The 27,853-nt window shown below is 42.2% G+C and overlaps 1 pseudogene; it reads right to left on the bottom strand.

Moving 5' to 3' along the window:
* Positions 1–42: 42 nt before the first annotated feature.
* Positions 43–26,826, bottom strand: LOC142162921 (aspartyl protease AED1-like; annotated as a pseudogene).
* Between the last annotated feature and the right edge of the window lie 1,027 nt (positions 26,827–27,853).

Below are 27,853 nucleotides of genomic sequence, written 5' to 3'. Positions count from 1 at the left end.
AACATGAAAAATGAAAATTTGGCTTTTGCTCTGATCAGCTAGCTAGCAGTTACTCCCAAATCCAATTCCTTCCCTTTCCAAATCATAAAGCACATTGAATCCACTCTATTGAACGTTAACCAATAATGCTTACATGCTCATTGCTTTCCTTTGCAGCAAAAGCCAAACACTTGACTCTATCATTTTTCATCCATAAAATTCCGTAGTATGACAAAGTCACATCAGTAGTTGTACTAGTTCCTTCTCCAATATGGAATTTAATCTCTGGTAAAACAATTTGTTCGTTTCCGTCGAAGCTGTACCAGGTGTCCATCAGCTTATCAAAATTTTCTTGCAATGTGTAACTCGACATCGACTGTCTAAAAGCAGCACAAAATGCAGAGTATACAGCTCATGGCAATCGAGTGATTACCGTTCCACTGTCTATAATTCTTCCTTCATAGTGAATGTTGTCGATGTGACGATGAGTTTATTTCTAGCTACACTTATTCCAACTAGGTCAAGATAGTAGTATACTGGTTTGGGGCCTTTTACTATTGGTGTAAATTGGTTTGAACAAGCACGCGATTTCATCATGGCTTCATTTGCAAAAAGTAGATTTCCCGCATCGATATTTGTTGGTGGGACAAAATAGCTAAACATTTGCATTGATAAAGCACTTTGAGATGGCAAAGATAAGTCTCCTTTACCAAGTCCGAGTATTCCAGCTACACCACCAAAGTTATCGCCAGTTTCAACAACGTTTTCTTGGCCACAACCAAATTAGAAGTTCTTTATTGCACCAATACCCTCTATAGTGAGAGTATCACATCCCCAAATTCCATTTATATGCGACTTATCACCATATCTGACATTAAATGGACCTTTGCACAAATTACTACTATTTGTATATGTCGGGGATTTTGAAGAATCATACAGAGGATTCTCTGATTTGCAGCCTTTGGTGCAGGATTGGCAACGTACCCAAGTTTGTTGGCTACCAGTATCCATCATTAAGTAATAATCTTGTTTTGGTGTCCCAATACCTATCTTTACATTATAGACCCCCCCCCCCCCCCCACCCCAAAAAATCAAAATTACCTTCAATAGTTGGATCAAGTCCATCCTTAGAAAGACTGTTACTGTAAAGATGACCGTATACGGTCTAAATCGGATAGCTCGATTTAGAAGATTTGATCACATCTTGAGCTCATGTTCGGAAGCTCGAAGTAAGAATCGAGCCTGGCCGGGATATACGCACCTCGAGAAGCAAATCAGAGACTTGTCATGATCTGCCTCGAGTACAATACATTTTCGATGACAATCAAGAAAGAGCGGGAATTTCTCAAGGACACGTGGATCAGGGCATAAATTAAGGGATAAGATTTGTACGAAATAGTATGAGTCCGTACTAGGTTGTTATACAGTTGCACCAATGGAATTCTTTACTAATATTGTAAATATACCATATTAGGGTTTTCCCCTCCTATATAAAGGGGACCTTAATCATTTCTTAAAGATCATCTTATTCACTGCAATAAAACATTCTACTCTGTTTTCTCGTTTACTGTGTTGCATAATTGTTCATCAGCTTTATTATTTTTACTTTACTATTCATACTTTATTGCTCTTAACTCACCTCGAGGCCCCTGAGATAAACGAGCTCGAAGTCCCCATTGCTCTAACAACACCTGTTTGGTTCATCAATTCTTCTTACTTAAACATAATATTACTTGTATATTCACTAGTATTGGAATAAATCACATATCTGTAAACCACAAATCACATTTTATTGTTACTCCCAATTTTTGAGGTAAACAGTTTGGCGCCCATCGTGGGGCTAAAGATAATAGTGATTATTTTAGTGTTATTTTAATGATAACACACGTTATTTTTCACACTTTTTCTTGTCAAAGATTCTATGATTTTAGGCTAAGATATTCTAGCTCAGCAAACGCACCCGTACATGGAAACGACGGTCTCAGATCCCATGGAGAAATAGGGGTCGGTGTACCACCAATCAACCCTGAGGAAGTGCCAAATATGGAGCCAGTTGATATCAGTTCACATAATGCTAAACGCAGACACAGGCACATATCCCGTAGGGGACGAGCGTAGGGAAGCTCGATCTGGTGACCAAAGAGCACGTGGAATGGAAGATGGGGGGATCAGCCTCCAAATGATATTTGAGATGCTGCAAGCTCAAAAAATCGTCATCGCTCAACTTCAGAGTCAAAATAAGACCCCAAGCATAGCTGAACATGAAAATATTCAGCCTCCGATTTTGAAAGTTGGAGACATACAACTCAAGGGTCGACCAAATACCGGGAGCACCTCCGATTTTGAAAGGGCTGCACTTGAAGAAGTTGGTGCACAAACCATTCCCCCAGAGTGCGACTCCGAAGCCCATCCAGAAGAAGTTTGGGTTGCCAGACATCCTAAAATACAATGGTACCACTGATTCCAACAAGCACATCACCACATATACTTGTGGAATAAAAGGAAATGATTTGGAAAACGATGAGATTGAGTTTGTTTTGCTAAAACCGTTTGGGAAACTCTGTCTAAGGGTTCCATGATTTGGTACCATAACTTACCCTCGAACTTTATTGATTTGTTTGGCATGTTGGGAGACTCATTTGTAAAGGCACATGCTAGTGCCATAAAAGTTGCAACAAGGAAGACCGATGTGTTCAAAATAAAGCAAAGGGAGAACGAGATGTTGAGGGAGTTTGTATCCCATTTCCAATCAGAATGAATGGAGTTACCACCAATTTTCGATGACTGGGTCGTACAAGCCTTCACTCAAGGGATAAATGAAAGAAGTTCGATAGATTCAAAGCAGCTAAAGCAAAACTTGATCGAGTATCCCGTCGTGACTTGGGAGGATGCGCATAACAGGTACCAATCAAAAATTAGGGTCGAGTATGACAAGATGAGAGCCCCATCGGGCTCAGTTTATCCAAGCAGGTTACTAGCAAAGGAGCCAGGAAATGCAGATAGGGGGTCAAGGTCAAATAAGGAAAGATATAAGCCATACGTTGAGGATCGAAGGAACATTTCAAGGCATAACATACCTAGGAATGATCAAAGAGCATATTGAGGTCAAAGTTCCTAGTGACTCATGTGAAAAATCGGGTTTTATAGGCACTCTGGACTGGCGAAGGCACCCCGATTACCAGAATATAACTTCAGCGTCTATACATCGGGTATTGTCTCAGTCATTGGAAAAATTAGAGATACTAGGTGGCCTAAGCCTTTATAGACTGATCCTTCTCATAGGAACCCCAACTTTATGTGCAAGTATCATGGTACTCATGGGCATAAGACCGAGGATTGCAAGCAGCTTAGAGAGGAGGTAGCCCAGTTGTTCAACCAGGGGCATCTTCGTGAATTTCTCAGTGACCGAGCCAAGAACCGTCTCCGAGAAAGAGATGCAAACAGGAAGAATGAACCTGAAGAACTTCATAATGTCATTCAAATGATCATCGGTGGAGTCGATGTCCCACAGGGACGTATATTCAAACGTACCAAAGTATCCATCACAGGGAGAAACGGACTCGGGACTACATGCCCGAGGACACCCTCACATTCAGCGAGGAAGACATCGAGGACTTATCTCAGCTCCACAATGATACACTGGTAATATCTATCCTTTTAAATAAAGTTCAAGTTAAACATGTTATCGTGGCTCTAGGTAGTTCGGCAAATATAATCAGGTCAAGGGTCGTGGAGCATCTCGGGTTGTTCGGTCAAATCATACCAGCATCTCGAGTCTTGAATGGCTTCAACATGGCAAGTGAAACAACTAAGGGAGAAATCATCCTCCCAGTCAACGTATCCAGAACCATAAAAGATACCAAATTTCATGTCATCGAAGGTGACTTGAGTTATAACGCTTTGTTTTGGAGGCCGTGGATCCATAGCATGAGGGCGGTTTCATCGACCCTTCATCAAATGATGAAGTTCCCAACAAAGGATGGTGTGAAAGTAGTATATGGAGAACAACATCCAGCTAAGGAGATGTTTGCGGTACACGACTTGGCACCAGTATCGACACCATCCACATCCGAAAGGTCAAAGGACAAACAGGTGGCCAAATAGCACTCACAGCCCATACCCTCAATTGAGCCCTAGGGACAGGAGATCGATGAACATGTGGTCGAGGACTAAGAAAAAGATTTCCTCATCCCCGAGCCTTCGTCGCCCCCGGAGAATCGAATGCGACGAAGTCCACGCTCGAAGAACTCGAGCATGCCATATTTATCGAGCATCTTCCAGAACGAAAGCTATACCTGGGGACAGGGTTAACTCCTGGACTCAGGAAAAAACTCATTTAATTTCTTATTGATAACATTGATTGCTTCGCCTGGTTCCACTTAGATATGATAGGGATCCCACCGGAGATAACTACCTATCAACTAAGTGTCGATCCCAGATACGGTGAAGTAAAAGAGGAGACATTAGTCCGAGGTAAAGCATGCATTCATCAAAGAAGAAGTAACCGAACTTCTCAAGATAGGATCCATTAAGGAAGTAACATATCCCGAATGGCTAGCTAACATAGTTTTAGTCCCTAAAAAGAGAAATAAACTTAGAATGTGTGTAGACTATAAATATTTGAATAATGCATGCCCTAAATATTCTTTCCTATTACCCAACATTGATCGTTTAATCAATGCTACGTCCGACTATGAGATCCTTACCTTTCTCGATGCCTACTCCGAGTACAATAAAATTCAAATGAACCCGGAGGACCAAGAAAAGACTTGGTTCATCATGAAGTATGGTATGTATTGATATAATGTAATGCCCTTCGGGTTAAAAAATGCAGGAGCCACATATCAACGCCTAGTTAATAAGATGTTCGAACATCAAATAGGTAAATCTATGGAAGTTTATATTGATGACATGCTACTTAAGTCCCTACACGTAGAGGACCATTTGACCCATTTTCAGGTGACATTTGATATCCTAAGAAAGTACAACAAGAAGCTCAACCCCGAGAAATGCGCTTTTGGAGTTAGCTCGGGCAAGTTCTTGGGCTTCATAGTATCGAACAGGGGTATCGAGATCAACCCCGATAAAATTAAAGCCATTGAGGAAATCTTCGTATTGGACAATGTGAAAGCCATATAATGACTGACCGGACGAATAACTGCCCTAGGCCGATTTATCTCGAGGTCATCAGATCGGAGCCATTATTTCTTTTCCCTACTCATGAAGAAGAAAAACTTTGCATGGACTCTGTAATTCCAACAAGCCTTGGATGAATTAAAACGCTATCTCTCGAGCCCACCCCTGCTTCATACTCCGAAGGAGGATGAAACACTCTACTTGTATTTAGCCCTGTCCGAGGTGGTGGTAAGTGGTATGTTGGTTCAAGAAGAACAAGGTACGCAATTTCCTATCTATTATGTGAGTCGGACCCTAGGAGATGCTAACACCAGGTACCCACATTTGGAAAAATTAGCTCTTGCGTTAATAAGCGCATCAAGGAAATTAAAACCATATTTTCAATGCCATAATATATGTGTATTGACTACATACCCACTTCTAAATATCTTGCATAAGCCCAAATTATCAGGCCGATTGGCCAAACGGGTCATCGAACTTAGGGGGTATGATATCGAATATCAGCAACGGCTATCAAGTCTCAAATTTTGGCAGACTTCATGGCCAATTTTTCACATGTCCTCGTACCCAAAGTAGAAAACGAACTCTTGATAAAATTAGGTACCTCTTTAGGTGTGGACCCTCTTCACATATGGTGCCTCGAATGTGAAAAGGTCCGTGCTCGGTATTATTCTAAGACCACCTACGGGCGGTATCATTAGACAATCTATCAAAACTCATCAATTGACTAACAATGAGGCCGAGTATGAAGCCATGATTGCAGGTCTCCAACTGGCCAAAAGCCTGGGAGCAGAGGTCATCGAGGCCAAGTGTGACTCACTTTTGGTGGTAAACCAAGCAAACGGGATCTTCAAGGTTCGAGAAGATTGAATGCAAAGGTACCTGGAAACACTTCAAGTGACATGACATCGCTTCAAGGAATGGACATTGGACCATGTATCTCGAGAACAGAACAGTGAGACTGATGCGCTTGCAATCTTGGGGTCGTCAATTTACTAAGATGATATTGTCGTGGGGACTGTCGACCAACTATCAAGGTCGGTGGTCAAAGAAGACCATGCATAAATTAATTCAACAATTTTAGCGTGGGATTGGAGGAATAAGTATATCAACTACTTGAAGCATGGGAAGCTCCCCTCGAACCCAAAAGAATCGAGGGCTCTTCTATCCAAAGCGGCTCGATTCTCACTCGATAAAAACAAAACATTATATAGGAGGACCTTCGACGGTCCACTAATAGTGTGCTTGGCACCAAAGGACATCAATTATGTGCTACGAGAAATCCACAAAGGCACTTGTGGGAACCATTTTGGTGCAGATTCTTTGGTTTGCAAGGTGATCAGAGCAGGGTATTACTGGGATAGCATGGAAAAGGATACCAAGGTGTTCATTCGAAAGTGTGATAAATGCCAAAGATTTGCACCGATGATCCATCAACCCGGGGAACAACTCCATTTAGTCCTATCTCCGTGGACATTCATGAAATGGGGCATGGACATCGTCGGTCCCTACCAACGACTCTAGGTAAAGCTAAATTCATCTTATTTATAACTGACTACTTCTCAACATGTGTAGAAGTGCAGGCCTTCGAGAATATAAGAGAAAAAGAGGTCATCGATTTCATATAGGACCACATCGTATGTCGGTTCGAGATACCCTCCAAAATAGTATGTGATAATGGGAAACAGTTCATCGGCAGCAAAGTGATGAAATTCCTCGAGGATCATAAGAACAAAAGGATTATGTCAACACCTTATCACCCAAGTGCAAATGGTCAGGCCGAGTCCACAAACAAAACCATCATTCATAACTTAAAGAAAAGGTTAGATGATGCAAAGGGGAAATGGAGTGAAGTATTGCCCGAGGTGCTATGGGCATACCGAACGACGTCGAAGTCAAGCACGAAGGTGACCCCGTTTTCTTTGGTGTACGGGTCCGAGGCATTGATCCCAATCGAGGTTGGGGAACCTATCATCAAGTTTCAGTATATCACCGAGGACTCGAACCACGAAGCCATGAACACTTCTCTCGAGCTACTAGATGAAAAATGTGAGGCCGCATTAATTCGAATGGTTGCGCAAAAACAAAGGATTGAAAGGTATTACAATAGGAGGACGAAACTTTGATATTTTAGAGTTGGGGACTTAGTCATAAGGAAAGCCACTCTCAACACTCGAGACCCAAACGAAGAGAAACTAGGCCCCAATTGGGAAGGATCGTACCGTGGCCTCGGAGTCGTAAGGAAAGGATCCTACAAACTTATCATGATGGAAGGTGAGCAACTACCAAACAATTTGAATGTATCGTTGCTCAAACGTTATTTCTGCTGAGGTATGACCTTCTCCCTTTTTTCCATCTGTATTTAAAACTAACTCCTTGCAGATGTTCGGTTGAAAACATCAAGGCACCTTCCAGCTCGAAGACCTTGGGTTTTAAAGCATGTGTTGCGCTCTTTTTCCCTTAGATCGGGTTTTATCCCAAATGGGTTTTATCGGTAAGGTTTTTAATGAGGAAACACCCATATGCTACCTAAGGAATATTCAACGAATATTCAAGGCTTCTTTTCTATCAACCTCAAACACTGGGGGCATCACCCTCGGAGGACGCATCCTCGAAGAAAGCAATTCATGCCAAGAAGGCCCTCGATACGGGAATGTTGTAATGGGCCAAATGGTCAAATGAACCGTGTCCATGTACCATAGTCAAGCCCCCAACGGAAAAGCATGTACGCATGTATCAATTATTTGAAGACATTCTTATTATATCAAAACACTTTGTGCCTCAAAGAAGTCTATTATTTTCACATTTAACGGCTCAAGGGCCAAAACCCATAACGCACCCAAATACCCGGGGACTGTCATCGATAATCGATACATCGAGTCATCGAACACTCGAACTTATAAGACCTCAAAAGAGGTATACTCAAACTTATAAGTCCTCAAAGAGGCACACCCAAGCTCACAAGACCTCAAAAAGACATCCCCTTGATATTAAGGCCAAGGCTATCACACTCGAGGACTAAAGGCTATGGCCATATAAAAGACTACGGTCAAATGAATATGCTACAGCTGAAATAATGCGGCTCGGAGATGTTCGACTTCTTCCATAAAACTAAAAGGCCTTCATATACTTTGAAAAAACCGATTAAATCAGACTACCCTTGGCAAAAGCAAATTATAAGGGGCTTCGATATAATCAGCCCTCGAATAATGTGAAGGCTTCGATAACATCAACCTTCAAAAAACCTTAAAAGGTATTCGATTAACGTTGCATATCAAATTACAAACGAGGTTCCAATCAATCGAACCTTCAAAAAAATCAAACGAATATGAATACAAAAAATACATGCTAAGGCATACCAAAGTATTCACTATGTCTTTAGCCAGAAAGACGAAAAAAAACTATAGCCATTTTAGAGGTCGAATTGGCCCTACCTAAAGAGCCTAAGGGCCAATGTTTAAGGATCTTAAAGGCCGAATCATACCTTGCTCGAAACCTTATCTAGCTCGAACTCAAAATTCCTTCACCCCGAGCTGACGTTGAATTAACCTAAGACTCAGCTCAATGTTCGAACCTTAATGGGTAACCTAAGGGTATTATATTCTAAGTCCAATATATCGGACTGATCGTCAACAACACCAAATCTCATTTCAAAAGTAAAGTCAGGGTGGAATTTAACACAAAAACAAAGATCAAGCAAAAGTTTTTTTGTATTCAAGAGATGGTCCAAAACACATTTACAAAACTCCCCCATGGATCCCCTACATAAAATGAAAAAGGACCTAGTCCACCGTCGGGGTCACTCGCTCGGGGGAAGCATCTACTGAAACTACATCTTTGGTGGTCTGAGATTCGACAGCCTGATCTTCGGAGGCCTCTTGTACATTGGGGACTTCGTCTTCGTCCTCCCCACTCTCGGAGTCGCTGACAGAATCCTCATCAATAGAGAGCAGTGCAGCTGCCTCTTCTTCCAAAGCCTTCACCTTCTCAATTTCTACAGAAAGGTCAAAGCCTTTGGCATGCATTTCCTCGAGAGTATGCCTTCGAGATTCTAGGTGAGCATGGTTGACAGCGTAGGATAATTTATGCTCAGCTACAGTAGATATCTCCCTAGCCCGAGCATTGGCAGCTGCAGCATCGGTTTACGAACGCATCAGCTTCGGACATAACCTTACATCACTCAGCGATCATCTCAATGTGAAGCTCCTTAAACTTACGGCCCTCCTGCTTTTCACTCTGAAGCTTACTCTCGACCGAGGCCAGCTGTTCCCGAAGACAGTCTTTTTCAGAGGCCAAGCGATCCATATTTTTTTTCCACCCGAGGGTTACAACCTCTTTGGTCTTAAGCTCATCCCGGAGTTGTTGCACCAGGTTAGTCTTTTCCTGGAACTGTGAAGGTGAAACATTAGACGCCAAAACAAATAAGTACAAAATAAGCCCATAAAGGCTATATTACCTTTTCAACGAGCTCGGTCCGCTCTTGGGAAGCCTTCACAAAACTAGATCAAAGATAATTGAGTTCCCCTTCTTTTTTGGCATAGAGAACCTTGAGTTTATCCATCTCTGACATAAGTTTCCTGAGATCATCTTCACATCGGGCAAGCTCAGCTCGAGACTTGGAAAAAGCCTGGTCGAAGAGCATCACAAACTAAACACAAAGGAAGGAGGTCAGAAAAGTAAGAATCAAACTCTGAATGAAGTTGATAAGTCAAAGTTTACCTACTTCCGAAGCTTCTCGGCCTCTTAAAGGAAGAATGAGTCATAAAGATTGGGGCTCTCTGGGATCCTAACAAAGTATTCGCCGAAGATGTCATACTCCCCATGGGATGCTCCCACATCAGAAGTCTTTATATCTTGGGTATCCCGTATTTGCCCCTCAAAATATGATGGGGCTAGCGGAGAGTTATCTACATCAATCACCCCGAGTGTCTCTATTGGGGCCATCTCCCACCTTCGAGGAACCTCAGGGCTAGGTTCTCTAAGTTCATCAGCCAAGTGTCCTTGAGGACGGGGCACTTTCTTGCCACTAGTCGGTTCGAGAACCTCCCTTGAGCACCCCCTAGGATCTTCCTCAGCTTGAGATTGAACCGCTTGAGTGGCCTTCGGCTCAGCAGCCTTTGAAGGATCGGTGCCTCCTCCTCTCAGAGTTATTAATGGGCGAGCATCTTCGTCCTCGGCCTCATCTCTCTCTTTGTCCTCAGCACGAAGACGTGCAATAATTTTCGGAGTCAAGGCTACTGTATCGGCCCTACGTTTTCGAAGTTTGGCCGTTTTTGGATTTGGGGACTCCGCAGGTGACCTTTTCCTTCTTTTCTTGTCCTTGGTAGGTTTTTGGGTCTCTCCCTCACCAGGTGGGGGTGGCCTCATCGAAACAACATCTCTGAGGCCTACACAAGCATAAAGTTAAGTGTATTACCGAAGAGTATTTTACTAAGGGATTTAAATATGCAAATAATAAGGACTTATCGTGGTTTTTGGCCTCCCATCGGCTCTTGGCCAAATCGTGCCAGATGCGCTCGGAATATGTGAAAGTGGAAGCTAGTTGCCGAACCCAGCTCGGGAGGTCCGCACCGCACCTGGATACAAATCAACAGCTGCATCATCAAAAGGGAGTTAGTTCAGAGGGAAGGGAAAATGTCTAAGTAATGAAACATGCTCAATAGGTCTGTACTTGCGATTCGTATTCCATTCCTCGGGGAACGACATCTTTTCAACGGGAATCAGGTCAAAGGTACTAACTTGAACAAAGTGGCTTATCCACCCTCGGTCTTTATCCTCATCAATGATAGCGAAGAAAGACTTCGGAGATCGACGTTGCAATTTTATCAGACCACCTCAATAGATACAAGGGATATATAATATGATCAGATAGTCTAGGGTAAAAGAAATCCCCTCGACTTTGCTCGAAAAGTACCTAATTAGGTGAACAATCCGCCAGAAGGAAGGATAAATTTGGTCGAGTGTCACTTGGTATTTTCGATAAAAATCGAGGATCACTGGGTCTGGAAAGGGCAAAGAAGGATCTACGGGAGCTAAGGTAAATGGGTATGTGTATACACTTAGGTACCCTGCTTTGTAAGTGGTTATATCCTCATCAGGTGAAGGGATCTTCACGTGCACTTCATCTCCCTAGCGGCAATCTCCCTTCACTTGTTTGAGGTCGGTTATTAAGATAATATATCGAGACATGGGTTCGCATCATCCTAGAATCGAAGCAAGCTTGTCGACCTTGAAATCAGAAGACATATCACAAAGCCCGGGGGTACTCTCCTCAATGCGAGGAGGTACCACCATTTTGTTCTTCGACGTGCGTGAAGACGAAAAGGCCTTCTCTTTTTGTGGAACTGTCTTAGAAGTTCTTGCCATTTTTGTTGTGAAAATTAAGAAAAAGGGGAAGGAGTTGGTTAAGAAATGGGCACAAGGAAACAATAAGTGAAAAAATGATTTGATGGTATTGTAAAAGTAATATTTTGAAGAATGGAGGATTGAAGTATTTATAGAGGCTGTCTAAGCTTGTTGGAGAAGCTAAACGGATGACCCATGGCCGTCTTTCATTAAAGGCTTTTCAAAAAATGTGTAGGCGTAACTTCTGCATGACTTTTCAGTCACACGGACTGCTGACCTCACTAGACTAACATCATGATTGGGGCATCGAAGGCGAGAAATCAGATCGTTTCTTATCTTTTCATTCTAAGAAACACGAGGACTGTCTGCATACGATCTAAATTGGAGAGCTCGATTTAGAAGATTTGATCATACCTCGAGCTCGAGTTCGGAAGCTCGATGTAAGAATCGAGCCTGGCTGGGATATGCGCATCTCGAGAATAAAATCAGAGACTCGTTAAGATCTGCCTCGAGCACAGTACAATTTCGATGATACTCAAGAAAGAGCGGGAATTTCTCAAGGACGCGTGGATCAGGGCATAAATTAGGGATAAGATTTGTACGAAATAGTACGAGTCCGTACTACGTTATTATACAGCTGTACCAATGAAATTCTTTACCATAATTGAAAATGTACCATATTAAGGTTTTCCCCTCCTATATAAAGAAGACCCAATCATTTCTTAAAGATCATCTCACTCACTTCAACAGAACATTCTACTCTGCTTTTCTCGTTTACTGTGTTCCACAGTTGTTCTTCAACATTATTGTTTTTACTTTATTGTTCATACTTTATTGTTCTAAACTCACCTCGAGGCCCCCGAGATAATAAATCTCGTGGTCCCCATTGCTCTAGCAACACTGCTTTGGTTCATCAATTCTTCTTACTTAAACCTAATATTACTTGTATATTCACTAGTATTGGAATAAATCACATATCATTAAACAAATCACATTTAATTGTTACTCACATTTTTCGAGGTAAACAATGAACATTAACTCTTTTATTGATTGAACGATTTCTAGCTTGATCCCAATTTAGAAGTTCCTCGGTTGATTGAGTCATCGTTCTATTAGTATTTGGAAAGCAAGGTCCAAATCTTGATATGATATCCAATTTATGCGATCCGATTTTTGGACCTATATGATATCATAATAATTTCCTCAGCATTTTCAAAAACAATATCACTATATGAATAAGGCAACTTGTTAAGCAACAGAGTAGGGGTGTACATGGACCGGATTGGTTCGATTTTTATCAATACAAAACCAAACCAACTATATCAGTTTGGATTAGTTCGGTTTTGATGGATTTTTCGATTTTTCGGGTTTTTTGTTAGTTAATATTATTTCAATATTACTTTGTTATATTTTTGATAAGTAAATATATGTTTAGTAAAAATATAAAAAAATTGACAAACATATTATATATTAAAATATTCTTATGAGAGTATTTTCTTAGTAACTAATAGTGATAGTTATTGTTTTAGTCGTCTGGCAATAATGTTTCGCTGATGTGTGCTTGATTAACAGAATTTAATAATTAAACATAAAAATCAATATGATACCTAAATAATAATAATCACTTCACATTCAAAAATGATATAACAATTTAGCAGATCTTATCATATGATATGAATATGGAAGAACAAAGAGATTGACGCATTTCATTAACACTTGATGAGAAAGTGATCATACAACCTATTTTTTAAGGTTAATAAATACAAAGCACTTCATACACTATTAAATATTATATCCCGCAAGATAATCCCAAATATTTCTAGATATTATTTAAAGAAAATTCTGTATAAAATCTTAAAAGTATATACAAAAATTATATATTTATATGTCAGTTTGGTTCGGATTTTTCAAATCTAACCAAACCTAGTCGCGTTTTTAATCGGTTTGGTTAGACTTTTCAGTTTTTTGCGATTTTCCGGTTCGGTTTGTACACCCCTAAGCAACAGCCACAATTTAAGTTTCGAAGAGGGGTGAAAAAATACTCCATCCGTTTTAATTTATGTGAACTCCTTTCACTGTGCAAGGAGTTTAAGAAAAGAGGGAAGAATTTTGAATTTGTGGTGTAAAATGAAACACATATATTTTGTATGACTGTAAATCATTACATAAAGGTAAATTGTTTCCAAATAAGGAAAGAGGTAATTCTTTTTTGCATAGACAAAAAAAAATAGGATCACATATATTGAAACAGGGAATAACAAATACGGAGCAGTAAAACCTGCTAGGGTCAAACCCAGAAAAGTGAAAAGGGAAGATATTGCAGTATAGGTCCAAATTTGGCAACCACGGTAAGAGATAAGTAAGAGAAAGAACTGTGTCAACCACGATACGACAACTAAAGGTCGTCTTCATAAAGGCTAACGCCAGAAGCGGGCAGCTGAGATAGGATAGCAACGGTAACTTAGGTTCAGAAGTGGAAATAAAGAATATTCCTTTAGGTATTCTTTATGTTGTACTTTTTAGGGTTTTTGGGAAATGTTCCTTATAAATAGGAAGAGATAGGGAAAAAGGGGATCTGCCTTTTTCTGAACTAGAACATATTTTAAAAGTTAAAAAAAGAATATATACGAAAGATTTGTCTTATTCATTTATTTAAGCTCACGTTGTTCAATCTTTATCCATAAATCTCAAGATCCAACATACATTCTGACCTCTCCCTTTTCCACGTCGTCGTCAGAGAAAAGGAACATCCTAATCATATAATCATTGGGAGATAGTTCATTTCCCATTATAATCCTTGTTGTTTCTTACGTTTATGCTATTACATGTATTGTCAATCCCAGTATATTAAGTTCACTGTTTAATGCTCCTGAACTCTTCTCATTGTACAAGAGCTTTATTTTATTTGGTCTAGAATTTATTAAGTTTAACTAAGATTCGCCCTTTTAACTTATGATTAATTGGTTTAGCATTTATTTACTCAAATAATTTGCCACTGTCTGTGGGGAGGTTTTAGTTGAAAATATAGTTCTTCATAGATCACAAAAAAAACAGCCATCTCTTATTCGTTATCACAAAATAACGATGACAGGAAAAGGAGATGCAAGGCTGAAAGCGATATCAGGCGTCACTAACAACATTTTGAACACCATCAACGAAGATGGCAAGGAAGGCATCGAGAATGTGACACCAAAGGCTACGCCTAGGCGAAGTGCTTCACCTCCACCTCACGAAAGCATGACATCTTCACGCGAAAGGGGAGCCTCCACGTCTACAGTTGAAGAAGCACCACTAGCAGTGAAAAATTACTAGAATGAGATATCATAACAAATACTGGTGAGCAGCCCATTCCTCAAACAGGTAACACTTACCCCACTGTTGATGCAGGTAATGATGTGCTTGTAGTCGTTCTAAAGAAAATGGAATAAATGGAAAACGAAAACAAGGCGCTCCGCGACAAGATGAGGGAGCATCAAAAAAGGGTCGATAAAATACCAAGCACACCAAAGTTACTACCAAAACGAGAAGTTGGTCAATTCGTCGAACAACCATATAGTGAGGAAGCGGCTCCTCATGACATTCCCAAAACCTTCAAAATGCCACCGAACCTAAAGATATACGATGGTACTATAGACCTAGAAGATCACATCATCCACTACATCACAGCAGTGAAGGGAAATGATCTTTCGAAGGAGCAAGTACCATCAATATTACTAAAAATTTTCTGCTAAACCTTAATAGGGGGAGCCTTAACCTAGTATTCATAACTATCGGCACGGTCAATAACAACTTTCGAGGAAATAGCCGACAAGTTTGTCACCGCCCATGCAAGGGCCAAAAAGGTGGAAGCTAGGGTGAATGACATATTCTCCGTTAGGCAATCGCCTGGCAAGGGACTCAGGGACTTCCTCGCCCGGTTTAATAGGGTGAGAATGAGCCTACCAAATGTATCAGAAGGGATAGTGGTAGCGGCCTTCTAGAACGGGTTGAGCAAGAATGGGTTGAGAGTAACTAAAAAACTATTAAGCAGGATAATGAAATACCCTCCTGCCACTTGGGAAGAAATCCATAATGGCATTGCGTTGAGGTGAGAGCCGACGAGGACGACCTTAACGGTCCGACCCAACGGTTGACATCAGTTCAAGCAGAATTAAGGAAAGATTGTTGTAACGATAGTCAAGGGGATCAGTCGGGCCCCCATCTCTACTCAGAAAGACATCATCCCTATGTCAGAACAGTCGTCTTACCGTCTCCTCGACATACGGAAGGGCTACCCAGGCCGCACACAGGGAGTCAGCAAAACGAAAGAGGTATGCCTCCACTCTTATCCCCTCATAATTTTTGTGTTTCCCCTTCAGAAATAGTGCACGCCCTAGAGAAGCTTGGCACAAAGGTGAGATGGCCAATAAAGATGAAGTCCGACCCAAGTACTAGGAAGTCGAATGACCTCAGTGAATTTCACCAGGAACGAGGCTAACAAAATCGAGGACTGCATAGCTCTACAGTAAGAGGTAGTAAAAATGTTGAACCAAGGGCAACTGAGGGAACTAATGAGCGATCGTGGACGAGCCAACTTTGCCCGCAGACGTGAACAACACTAGGGACCACCAAAGCCACCCTCTACCGTTCGCACCATCCAAATGATCATCGGTAGAGGCGATGAATCAACGATCAACCATGTGAAGTTCACCACTACATATAAACTGAAACAGTCGATCACCCACGAATGGTACGACGACTTCGGAGACAGTATCATCTTCGATAAGTTGGATACCGATAGTTTGACTTTCCCTCATTTCGATGCTCTTGTTATTACTGTACGTATTTCTGATACTGATGTAAGAAAAACAATTGTAAACGACGGAAGCGGCGTGTGTATTATCCACCCTCGAGTCCTCACACCAATTAGACTCGAAGATAAGATAGTACTGTATTGCATAACACTAACAGGTTTTAACAATGCAGTTGAGTGAACCTCTAGGGAAATAATGCTACCTGTTCTGGTCGGGGGCATCACCCTAGAAACAACATACCATGTCATGAACCATGACACAACTTACAATGCCATCATAGGGCTACCATGGATACACGCCATGAAGGCCATCCCATCAAGCCTTTATCAAGTAATTAAGTTCCCTACTCCATAGGGAATATTCAATATCCGGGGCGAACAACGCACCGCCCGAGAATGTTATCTTATCGCCCAAGATTGCACGTATACCCAACTGCTGAAGGGAATAGACGTAGAGGCATAGCAATTACCAAAGTCAGGGACTGAACTTGGCATACAAATAGACGTCATTAGGCACCCTGACATCATGGAAGCCACTGAGTCAATGGTAGAAGATCTCGATTCCGTTCAACTGAACAACAACGATATTAGCAAAAAGGCTTACATCAGACACAAACTCTCAGAACCAGGTAGATATGTCGGGTATCCCAAAAGATGTGGCCACACACAAGCTAAACGTGGACCCCCTCTATCCACCAGTGTGGTAAATAAGAAGGAAATTCAACGCCGCAATCAACAAGGTCGTAAGTGATAAAGCCGATAAGCTCCTCGCCAACGGTTCCATCCGGGAATCAAAATACCCCCAATGGGTCGCCAATGTGGTCATGGCAAAAAAGAAAAATGGGAAATGGTGGATGTGCATAGATTTCACAAACCTAAACAAGGCATGCCCAAAAGACTCCTTTCCATTGCCTCAAATTGACCAGCTCATCAACGCAATAGCAAGACACGAATTGCTAAGCTTCTTGGATGCCTACTCGGGTTACAACCAAATCCTCATGGAGGAGGAGGGACAAGAGAAAACTAATTTCATCACCCATCAGGGAGCGTCCTGCTACAAAGTCATGCCATTCGGGTTAAAGAATGCGGGGGCAACGTACTAAAGGTTGGTCACCAAGATGTTCAAATATCAACTCAGCAAAACAATAGAAGTTTACATCGACGACATATTGGGCAAATCAAAAATGAAAGAAGACCACATCGATCACCAGAAAGAAGCCTTCGATATACTGAGGCGGTACAGTATGAAACTAAACCCCAAAAAAGGCCTTCGACGTAACCTCGGGCAAATTTCTCGGTTTTTTGGTATCACAAAAAGGCATCAAAGTTAGTCTCGATTAAATCAAAGCCATTGAAGGGATACCTAAGGTGTTAACCTGCAAGAAATAGGTGCAAAAGCTTACTGGCCATATAGCCGCCCTATCAAGATTTATCTCGCGGTCATCCGATAGATGCCATAAATTCTTCAACGTGCTGAAAAAGAATAACGGGCTCCTGCGGAATTCAGAATGCATCAATGCCTTCAAAGAACTAAAGGTGTACTTGTCCTCACTCCACTACTTGCCAAAGCAGAGCCCAGTGAACGCCTCCTAATATATTTGGCCATCTCAGAAGTCGCGGTAAGTGCGGTTCTGGTCCGCGAAAACAAATTTACGCAATCTCTAATTTATTATATTAGCCAAACCCTGGTTGACGCCGAAACGAGGTACCCCCACCTCTAGAAATTGGCCTTAGCATTGGTTATAGCTTCACGAAAGCTTAGACCCTATTTTCAGTGTCATCCCATATCGGTGGTGACGACCTTCCCTCTGCAGAACATCCTACATAAACCTGAATTCTTGAGAAGACTGGCCAAGTGGGATATAGAACTAAGCGAGCAAGATATAACATATTAGCTACGAAGAGGGATAAAATCACAGGTACTTGCCGACTTCGTCGCTGATTTTAGTGCCAAAATAATGCATGAGGTCAAGCAGGATGCTTCTCATACCTCCCCTAGGCAACCCGACCTCTGGGTCCTTTACACGGACGGTGCATCCAACGCGTCGGGATCTGGTCTGGGACTCGTACTCGAGGTCCCAACAGGGGAAGTCATCTGCCAGTCTATACGGTGCCCCGATATGATTAGCAATGAGATCGAGTATGAGGCTATAATTGTAGGGTTAAAGCTAGCTCTCAAATATGGAGCACGACGAGTCGTCATCAGATGCGACTTACAACTCATCGTCAACCAAGTTATAGGAACATTTCAAATCAAACAGCAAAGGCTACAAAAGTACCAGGCAGAAATTCACAAACTACTGCTAGAATTCGACGAATGTCGACTCGACCAGATACCTTCAGCTCAAAACATGGAGGCGGATGGCCTCGCCAAACTAGCAACAGCCGCCAAAAATATCACGAAAGAAAACGTGGTCACTCTCCTCAAATTTGACTTGGGAGTGGCGCAACCGCATCATGACATATTTGCAGGAGGGAGTACTCCCATAGGACAAAAAAGAAGCCAAAAAGCTTCGAATGCAAGCGGCCATGTACAACATCATAAATAATGACCTGTACAAGAGAACGTTCAGAGGCCCCTTGGCGAAATGCTTAGGTTCTAATCAAACAAGACACGTGCTCGAATAAGTGCACGAAGGTTATTTTGGCCCCCATACGGGAAACCGGGCCCTCGTTAGATGTCTCATTTGGGCAGGTTATTACTAGTCCACTATCAAAAAGGAAGCCTTAGATTACGTCAAGAGGTGCGAGCAGTGCCAAAAGTAAGCACCTATGATACATCAAGCGGGCGACAACCTCCACTCTATCACATAACTATGGCCGTTCATCAAATAGGGAATTGACATTGTCGGACCCCTCTCAGCGGGGTAAGGTAAGATATGTTTTCTTTTGGTTTTACCTGGCTACTTTCCCAAATGGGTGGAAGCAGGTGTGTTCACCCAAATACGCGAACAGAAGTCATCAAAATCATATGAAGGAACATCATGTGCCACTTCGGCATCCCCAAAGAAATCAGCTGCAATAATGGGCCCCAATTCACAGGGAAAAAAACCACTAAGTTCTTCAAAAAATGGCACATCAAGCGAATAGTTGCCACGCCATATCATCCCGCTGGCAACGGTCAAGCGGAATCCTCCAATAAAACATATTGAATATCTTAAAGAAAAAGCTTGAGGACGCAAAAGAATTATGGTCGGAGTTGTTACCAGAGGTGCTATGGGCCTACCGCACCACGCCGAAAACAAGCTCAGGCGAAACGCCATATTCACTAGTCTACGAGACCGACGCCATGATACCTGCTGAGGTTGGAGAGCCTAGCCTAAGATACTCCAATGAAAGCGGAGAAAACAACAACGAGAATAGAAAACAAGACCTCGACAAGGAAGAAGAATAGAGAGACATGGGTTACGTAAGAATGGTAGCCCAAAAACAATAAGCAGAAAGGTACTACAACAAAAAGTCCAAAATACGACCATTTAAAGTCGGAGACTATGTTCTCAAGGCCAAAACACAAGCGAGAAAAGACACGAAAGAAGGCAAACTAGGAACAAATTGGGACGGGCCACACAAAATCAAAGCAGCAGCAAGCAAAGGAGCATTCCAACTGGAAACAATGGAAGGAAAACTACTACAAATTAATTGGAATGTCGCCCACCTCAAATACATCAACTTCTGAAAAAGGACACCCCTCAGGTCGTACTATATTTCCCTCACCTAGGTTTTTTCCCAATTGGATTTTCTCAGGGTGGTTTTTAACGAGGCCACAAAGGGGACGTCTCAAAGTTCAAAGTATAATTCACTGCCCCGCCTGCCGATTGCTTCTCCAGGACGAACGATGAAGGGACTAGATACATGGAAACTTCTCTAATATATGTATGAAACAGATATGTATAGTACTCCAGTGAATGAAATAAAGCAGATTTTGTACTCTCCACCAAGATATTCTCCAATGAATGAAATAAAGTAACATTTTACTCTCCATCGTTCTTTGCATCCAACATTCGATCTCGCTCGAATTACTTAAACATTCAACCTCGCTCAAATCACTTAACATTCGACCTTGCTCGAATCAATTAACATTCGACCTCACTCGAATTACTAAACATTCAACCTCGCTCGAATCGCTTAAATATTCAACCTTGCTCAAATCACTTAAACATTCGACCTTTCTCAATTTACTAAACATTTTACCTCACTCGAATCACTTAACATTCGACCTCACTCGAATTACTTAACATTCAATCTCGCTCGAATCAATTAACATTCGACCTCGCTCGAATTACTAAACATTCGACCTTGCTCGAATTAATAAACATTCGACCTCGCTCGAATCACTTAAACATTCGACCTCGCTCGAATCACTTAACATTCGACCTCGCTCGAAATATTTAACATTCGACATTGCTCGAATAAATTAACATTTGACCTCGCTCGAATTACTAAACATTCGACCTCGCTCGAATCAATTAACATTCGACCTCGCTGTAATTACTTAATATTAGACCATGCTCGATAAACATTCGACCTCGCTCGAATCACTTAACCATTCGACCTTGCTCAAATCACTTAAGCATTCAATCTCGTCAAATTATTAAACATTTGACCTCGCCCGAATCACTTAACATTCAACGTCGCTCGAATTACTTAACATTCGAGCTCCCTCGAATCAATTAACATTCGATCTCGCTCGAATTACTACACATTCAACCTCGCTCGAATCACTTAAACATTCGACCTCGCTCGAATCACTTAACATTCTACCTTACTCGAATCACTTAACATTCAACCTTGCTCGAATCACTTAACATTCGACCTCGCTCGAATCACTTAACATTCGACCTCGCTTGAGTCATTTAACATTCGACCTTTCTCGAATCACTTAACATTCAACCTCACTTGAATTACTTTACACAGCCTTGCTCGAGTTACTTTAATACCTGCGACCGACTACACCAAAACATTACACATAAGTGGCCGAAAGGACAAGGACTTCACCTCACAGCAAACAAAAATAACAATACGGAGATACACAGCAAAAAGGTAATCATTCCATTACAACTTTTATATTACAAAACTTATTACAAAGGGCCTGAAGATGCCCTCACAAAAATAGCAAGGCAAAACAAAATAAATACAACGGCCCTACATCGCGTCATCCCCCGCAACATACTCCTTGTTATATCAAGAACCGGAGACGAGCCTGTATGAATCATCATCGATATCATCCCCACCAGGCGTACCGGGTTTATAACTAGAGGTTTCACGGGCTTCACGAGCTTTAACACGAACACCCTCGAGTTTTGTCTCGGAAACCTTCCCGTTGGCCTTCAGGGACTTGTACACATCAATCTGAGCCTCAGCATGAACCCACATCACATACAACTCCCGCGGCACGACGGGATCAATAGAAGTATGAGACGTGGACGGCTGCGACCGCCATTGCACTTTCTCTGCATTCAAAGCAACAACCTGTTCAATAAATCCGGACAACTCCGCCTCCAGATCTTGGATACGCTTTTCTAATCTCGCTACCTTGAGCGCCGACGTCTCCACCTCATTATCCCGCTCAGACCTACAAAACTAGGATGGCATCATCCAGGGCAGTTGCTTCAGATATGGCAGCCACCTTCCCCTTCTCGGCACGAGCCAATTCATCAGCTTTAACGCTCAACTCACCCCTTAGATCAACATCCTCCGCTTCTCTTCACCCAAGCTCAATAGTTAAAGAGGTTACCTGTGCCTGAAGATCGGCATTCTCGGCCATCACCCCCTTGCTCGCCTTGAACTTATCATACTTGGCCTTAAGAGTCGCCTTAAGTTCACTACATCGACCTATGAACTTCATCAGCTCATAATGCTGCTCCTTTAGCTCTTCGACCTTCTGCGCCAACTCTTTCTCCTTTTTCTTAAGCCCGTCACAAAATAGCTAAATATCGCTATCTTGAGTGAAGACGTCGGCCAACGTATGGTGATTGGTGCGGTACTCTTTGTATTTGGAGGACACCTTCTTAAAAATGATAGTCCTTCGTTCGTTCCTCCGGTCACGCTCGATCTCCATAATCAGAGTCTGACATGATGAGGAAAGAAAATCAGCATAAGCAGGTTACGCATGCAAAGTTGATCCTAATAGGAAAAGAAAAATACTTACTCGCAAAGCCATGCCAGAAATACTCCCCAATAGCTCTGTATCACTCATCTCCTAAAGCGCTCACTCATCGCATAAAGCGCCGCGTTCTCAGAAGCAATGCACAAGGGGGCGAAGGACGACACTGCTTGCTCAGCGTTCGCCAAAAGATCATAACCCACGGGAATGATCATGTATCGGTTAGGACCCTCCATCCTCACTTCCACAAGGGTATTTCTCTCAAAAAAGGCTCGCACCTCTTCGGGATCGATGTCCGAGCCTGAGCCATCATCCTCTGCGAGCACCTCCCCATCCCCTCCGACTACCGATGACGTGCCACCTTCAGCATCCCGTGCAGGTTCCCCACCTTGGCATACCCTTTAGCCCTAGGGGGACCTCCCCGCAGTAATGGCATCCACCATAAAAACAGCCCTTGCATGTAGCATAGGCGAGGACGCCCCTCTCAAAGCAACGACCTTCTTTTTTTCAGCATTGGAGGCGATGGCCTTCCCGAGCTCCGCCCCCTCCTCTTTCTCGACGGCGACTCCTCCTTGTTAGAAGAATTATCTACAAGGTAGTAGACATGCCGGGAAAAGACCTCGTCCCGTACAACGACATCCTGAGGAGAGGGTTCCCTTGTTGACAAAGTTTGAGTGTGACCTCCTCGGGAGGACTTGGAGAACTGAGCCAAAGTAAATTGCATCACTGCCGATGCAATGGCCTGGCGAAATGCCGGCACTGAAGCTTTCTTTTTGGAAGTTCGTCGACCTGTCACCACAAAAAGGTCGTATCAATAAATAACGGCAAGCAGCTGAAGGTCGACACAAAAGGAACACTTACTGTACGGAACCTTCGGTCCAAAGTGCTCGTAGAAAACCGCCCAATCGCGGATCCTCGCCATGTGAGGTAACACGGAGCCACCTAGTCCTCAATGCCGATGACGGAAAATGGCGCATGCCTCTCATCTACACAGAGAAATCATAGATAAATAAAAATCAAAGGGGATGGAAGAAGATAACAAGCATATGTCATCAACACATACGATTATGATTCCACTGCTCAGGAAATCCAGCAGGGTCCGATGCCAAGTGCTCCGTCTTGATAAAAACGTACTTGTGCCAAAACATCCGGCTCGCCCTGTCGTCCATTCCAACTATCAGCCCCCGGTCCTGCGATGTCACATGTGTATCATCGTACCTCTGTGAAAGCTTGGTGAAAATAAATATAAATGGTGGCGGATGTCGACCTCACAACCAGCCAACTCCACGTACTTTGTTAAGAGTAGAAAAGCTTTATATAAATACAGAGACAATTGTGCCGAGCAGACGTTGTAAAACCGACAGAACTCCTCCGCCAACGGAAGAAGGTGGAGAGTATAACCAATTACGAAAGGATAAACATAAAAAGCATAGTACCCAGGTTTATGGACCTCCACGATGTCGCTCCCAACTGGAACCATCTCGACGTGAGAAGGAATACGGTATGTAGATCGGAGTTCATCTATATGAGATGGCCCGATTTCGGAGATTACCGGAACGGGAGAAGGAGCGGGTTCATTGTGGAAATCGCTTCTGGATGAGGGGTTTCTGGGAAGTATCTCTTCTACGGTAAGAGAACTCTCACCCTCCTCAGCCACGAGATCCTCACTACTGGAAGGAGGGGCCGTCGACAACGGAGTGGCGCTGGAAACTTCGTCATGTATGCGAAGGGTTCGGGACACGTCGACAACAAAAGGTGTGCTGTTAAACCTTAAGAAAGAGATGATGATTAAACAGGAAGGTGAGAAAACAAAATCATAGAAACAAAGCTCATAAAGATGCGTAATGATGACGCGCGTGGAAGTGACATCACACCATGGTAACCATACCAATCATGACTCCTCTAGTTGTGTCGTTCTCTCGATATTTGTCGACCCGACACGATTTAATAGACAAATTCTCCCAAGGCAAATATGAATGATGTTCTCTTATCGAGGACGTGCAGGGCTACGACCTCAACAAGCGGAGGGACTAACTATATAGGTTCAAATTTGGCAACCACGGTATCAGATAAGTATGAGAAAGGACGGGGTCGACCATGATACGATAACTGAAGGTCAACTTCATAAAGGCCGAAGCTAAAAACTGACAACTGAGATAGGATAGAAACGACAACTTAGTTTCAGAAATGGACATAAAGAATATTCCCTTGGAGATTCTTTATGTTGTATTTTTTAGGGTTTTTTGGGAATGTCGCTTATAAATAGGAAGAGATAGGGAACAAAAAGGGAGTCTGCCTTTTTCTGAACTAGAATATATTGTAAAAGTTAAAAGAAGAATATATACGAAAGAGTTGTCTTATTCATTTACTCAAGTTCACGTTGTTCAATATTTATCCATAAAACTCAATATCCCACACACATTCTGACCTCTCGCTTTTTCATGTCGCCATCAGAGAAAAGGAACATCCCAATCATATAATCATTGGGTGATAGTTCTTTTTCCATTATAATCTTTGTCGTTTCTTACATTAATTAAACATTTATGCTATTACATGTATTATCAACCCCACCATATTAAGTTTACTATTTAATGCTCCTGAACTCTACTCATTATACAAGAGCTTTTTTTTATTTGGTCTAGAATTTATTAAGTTCAACTAAGATTCGCTATTTTAACTTATCTTTAATTGGTTTTGCATTTATTTTCTCAAACAATTTGGTGCTGTCTGGGAAGGTTTTAATTGAAACTATAGTTCTTTCTAGATCACAAAAAATAGCTCTCTTCTTCGTTTTCACAAACTAACGATGACAGGAAAAGGAGATGCAAGACTGAAAGTGATAGCAGGCATCACTACCAATATTTTGAACACTATCAACAAAGATTACCGGGAAGGAAATGAGAATGTGACACAAAGGCTACGCCCAGGCGAAGTGCTTCACCTCCCCCTCACAAAAGCGTGACAGCTTCACGCGAAAGGGGAGCCTCCACATCTACAGTTGAAGAAGCACCACTAGCAGTGAAAAAATTACTAGAAGAGTGGCTGACAAGCACTCTAAACAATATACTCGATAAACCTGCTCAAAGGGAGAACAAAAACACCGTGCAAGCAGATATCATAACAACTACTGGTGAGCAGCCCATTCCTCAAACAGGTAACACTTACCCTGCTGTTGATGCTGGTAATGATGTGCTCGCAGTCATTCTAAAAAATGGAAGAACTGGTAAACAAAACAAGGTGCTCCGCGACCAGATGAGGGAACATCATGAAAGGTTCGATAAAATACAAGGCGCCCAAAAGTTACTACCAAAACGAGACGTTGGTCTATTCGTCGAACAACCGTACCGCGAGGAAGCGGCTCCGCACGCCATTTCCAAAACCTTCAAAATGCCACCGTACCTGAAGATATACGTTGGTACTACAGACCCAGAAGATCACATCATCTAGTACGTCACAGCGGTGAAGGGCAACGATCTTTCAAGGGAGAAAGTATCATCAGTATTACTGAAAACTTTCGGCGAAACCTTAACAGGGGGAGCCTTAACCTGGTATTCATAACTGTCGGTACTGTCAATAACAACTTTCGAGGAAATGGCCGACAAGTTTGTCACTGCCCATGCAAGGGCCAAAAAGGTAGAAGCTAGGGTGAATGACCTATTCGCCATTGAGCTATCGCCTAGCGAGGGACTCAGGGACATCCTCACTCGATTTAACCGGGTGAGAATGAGCCTACCAAATGTATCAGTAGGGATGGCGGTAGCAGCCTTCCTAAACGGGTTGAGCAGGAACGGGTTGAGAGCAACCAGAAAACTATTATGCAGGATCATGAAATACCCTTCCGTCACTTGGGAAGAAATCCACAATGCCTATTGCGCCGAGGTGAGAGCCGACGAGGATGACCTTAATGGTCCGACCCAACGGCTGGCATCAGTTTAAGCAGAATCAAGGAAAGATCGTCGTAACAATAGTCGAAGGGATCAGTCGGGCCCCCATCTCAACCGAGAAAGACATCAGCCCTACATCAGAACAACCGTCCCACCGTCTCCTCGACATACGGAAGGGCTACCCAGGCTGCACATAGGGAGTCAGCAAAAAGAAAGAGGTATGCCCCCACTCTTATCTGCTCATAATCCTATCGACCGGCACTGACAAACCTAATCTCGTCGAGTGAACCCTTAATCCTAATATTAATATATCATAACACGCATATAACCATATTATTGGGAACGAGGCGATTCCATACCATCACACACATACAAATGAGATACATACAAATTTACGGGTAGATAAAGATTAATTAATATAATATACCTGTGCTTGACCTCTGGCAGTAGGGTTTTGGCTCCAACGAGCTGACATTAACCACCTTATAGTGAGGTGGTACTCTAATTGTTTCTCCATCAATAGGCAGTGTTTGGTAATACGCCAAAAAGAAGCATATTGTTACAATATGTTTAATGATCCAACCCATATATAGACTGAAACTCAAAACAGGATTTGGTTTACGTTATATGTGCTCTGATTATTTGATCCTTTAATTTGTTTATACTATTATAGGATCAACCCACAATTTATAACTTGAGCTTTAGTCACACATACTTAATGTTTACCTCGAAAATACGAGTAACAATTAAATTTGATTTGTGGTTTTAAAGATACGTGATTCAGTTTAATACCAATTAATAATCAAGAAATATGAACTATAAATGAAGAAGATTAGTAAAATTAAACCAGTAGATAGGTCAGTTTCGACCTCGAGGCAGGTTAGAGCAATAAAGTAGGAATAATAAAACTAAAGGATAATTCTGATGAACAATGAGCGAAAAAAGTAAGATAGTATATTCTTTGCCAATGATTAGATGATCTTTACAAATGAGTGGGGTCCCCTTTATATAATAGGGGAACCCTAAAATTTGGTACATTTCTATTACAGTAAGGAATCTTATTGGGGACAGTTGTATAACCGTCTAGTACGGATTAGTACTAATTCGGACAAACCTATTCCGGAATTTACGCCATGATCTTGGAAACGTGGCGGGAATCTTGTCCTTTTGTAACAAACTCATAACTGCATTGTTACATAGTCGGTGGTACTTGGCTCTGATGTTCCTCGAGCACTTAGATCTTCGAGCCTCTTATTCTACCTTCGAGCCCGAGCTTGGTCTACATCGAACTTTTGTCCTCGATACGACTTTTCGAGCCTACAAAATTGGAGGCATGTGATTTTGACCGTATATATCGGGCTCGCTCCTAATCTATTTCGATCTCGCTCTCGAAGTGACCCTTGAGCCCACAAAATCGGGTAACCCCGATTTCTACCGTATACAGTTAATAAGGACAAGGAGTCAATGCTTCAGGACGACGACCTGATCAAGTCTTCGCAGATCTTTTCTTTTCTTTTTTTTTCTTTTTTTTTTATCTTCTTTTGTGCCACACATTATTGACCAAATCTTCAGTCATTTTCAAGGTGGGGGGAGAGGACAGGGACTTCATTTGGA

This window comes from Nicotiana tabacum, chromosome 1, assembly GCF_000715075.1.
Source record: "Nicotiana tabacum cultivar K326 chromosome 1, ASM71507v2, whole genome shotgun sequence".
NCBI classification, from domain to species: domain Eukaryota; kingdom Viridiplantae; phylum Streptophyta; class Magnoliopsida; order Solanales; family Solanaceae; genus Nicotiana; species Nicotiana tabacum.
This window is presented reverse-complemented; position numbering and strand designations above follow the sequence as displayed.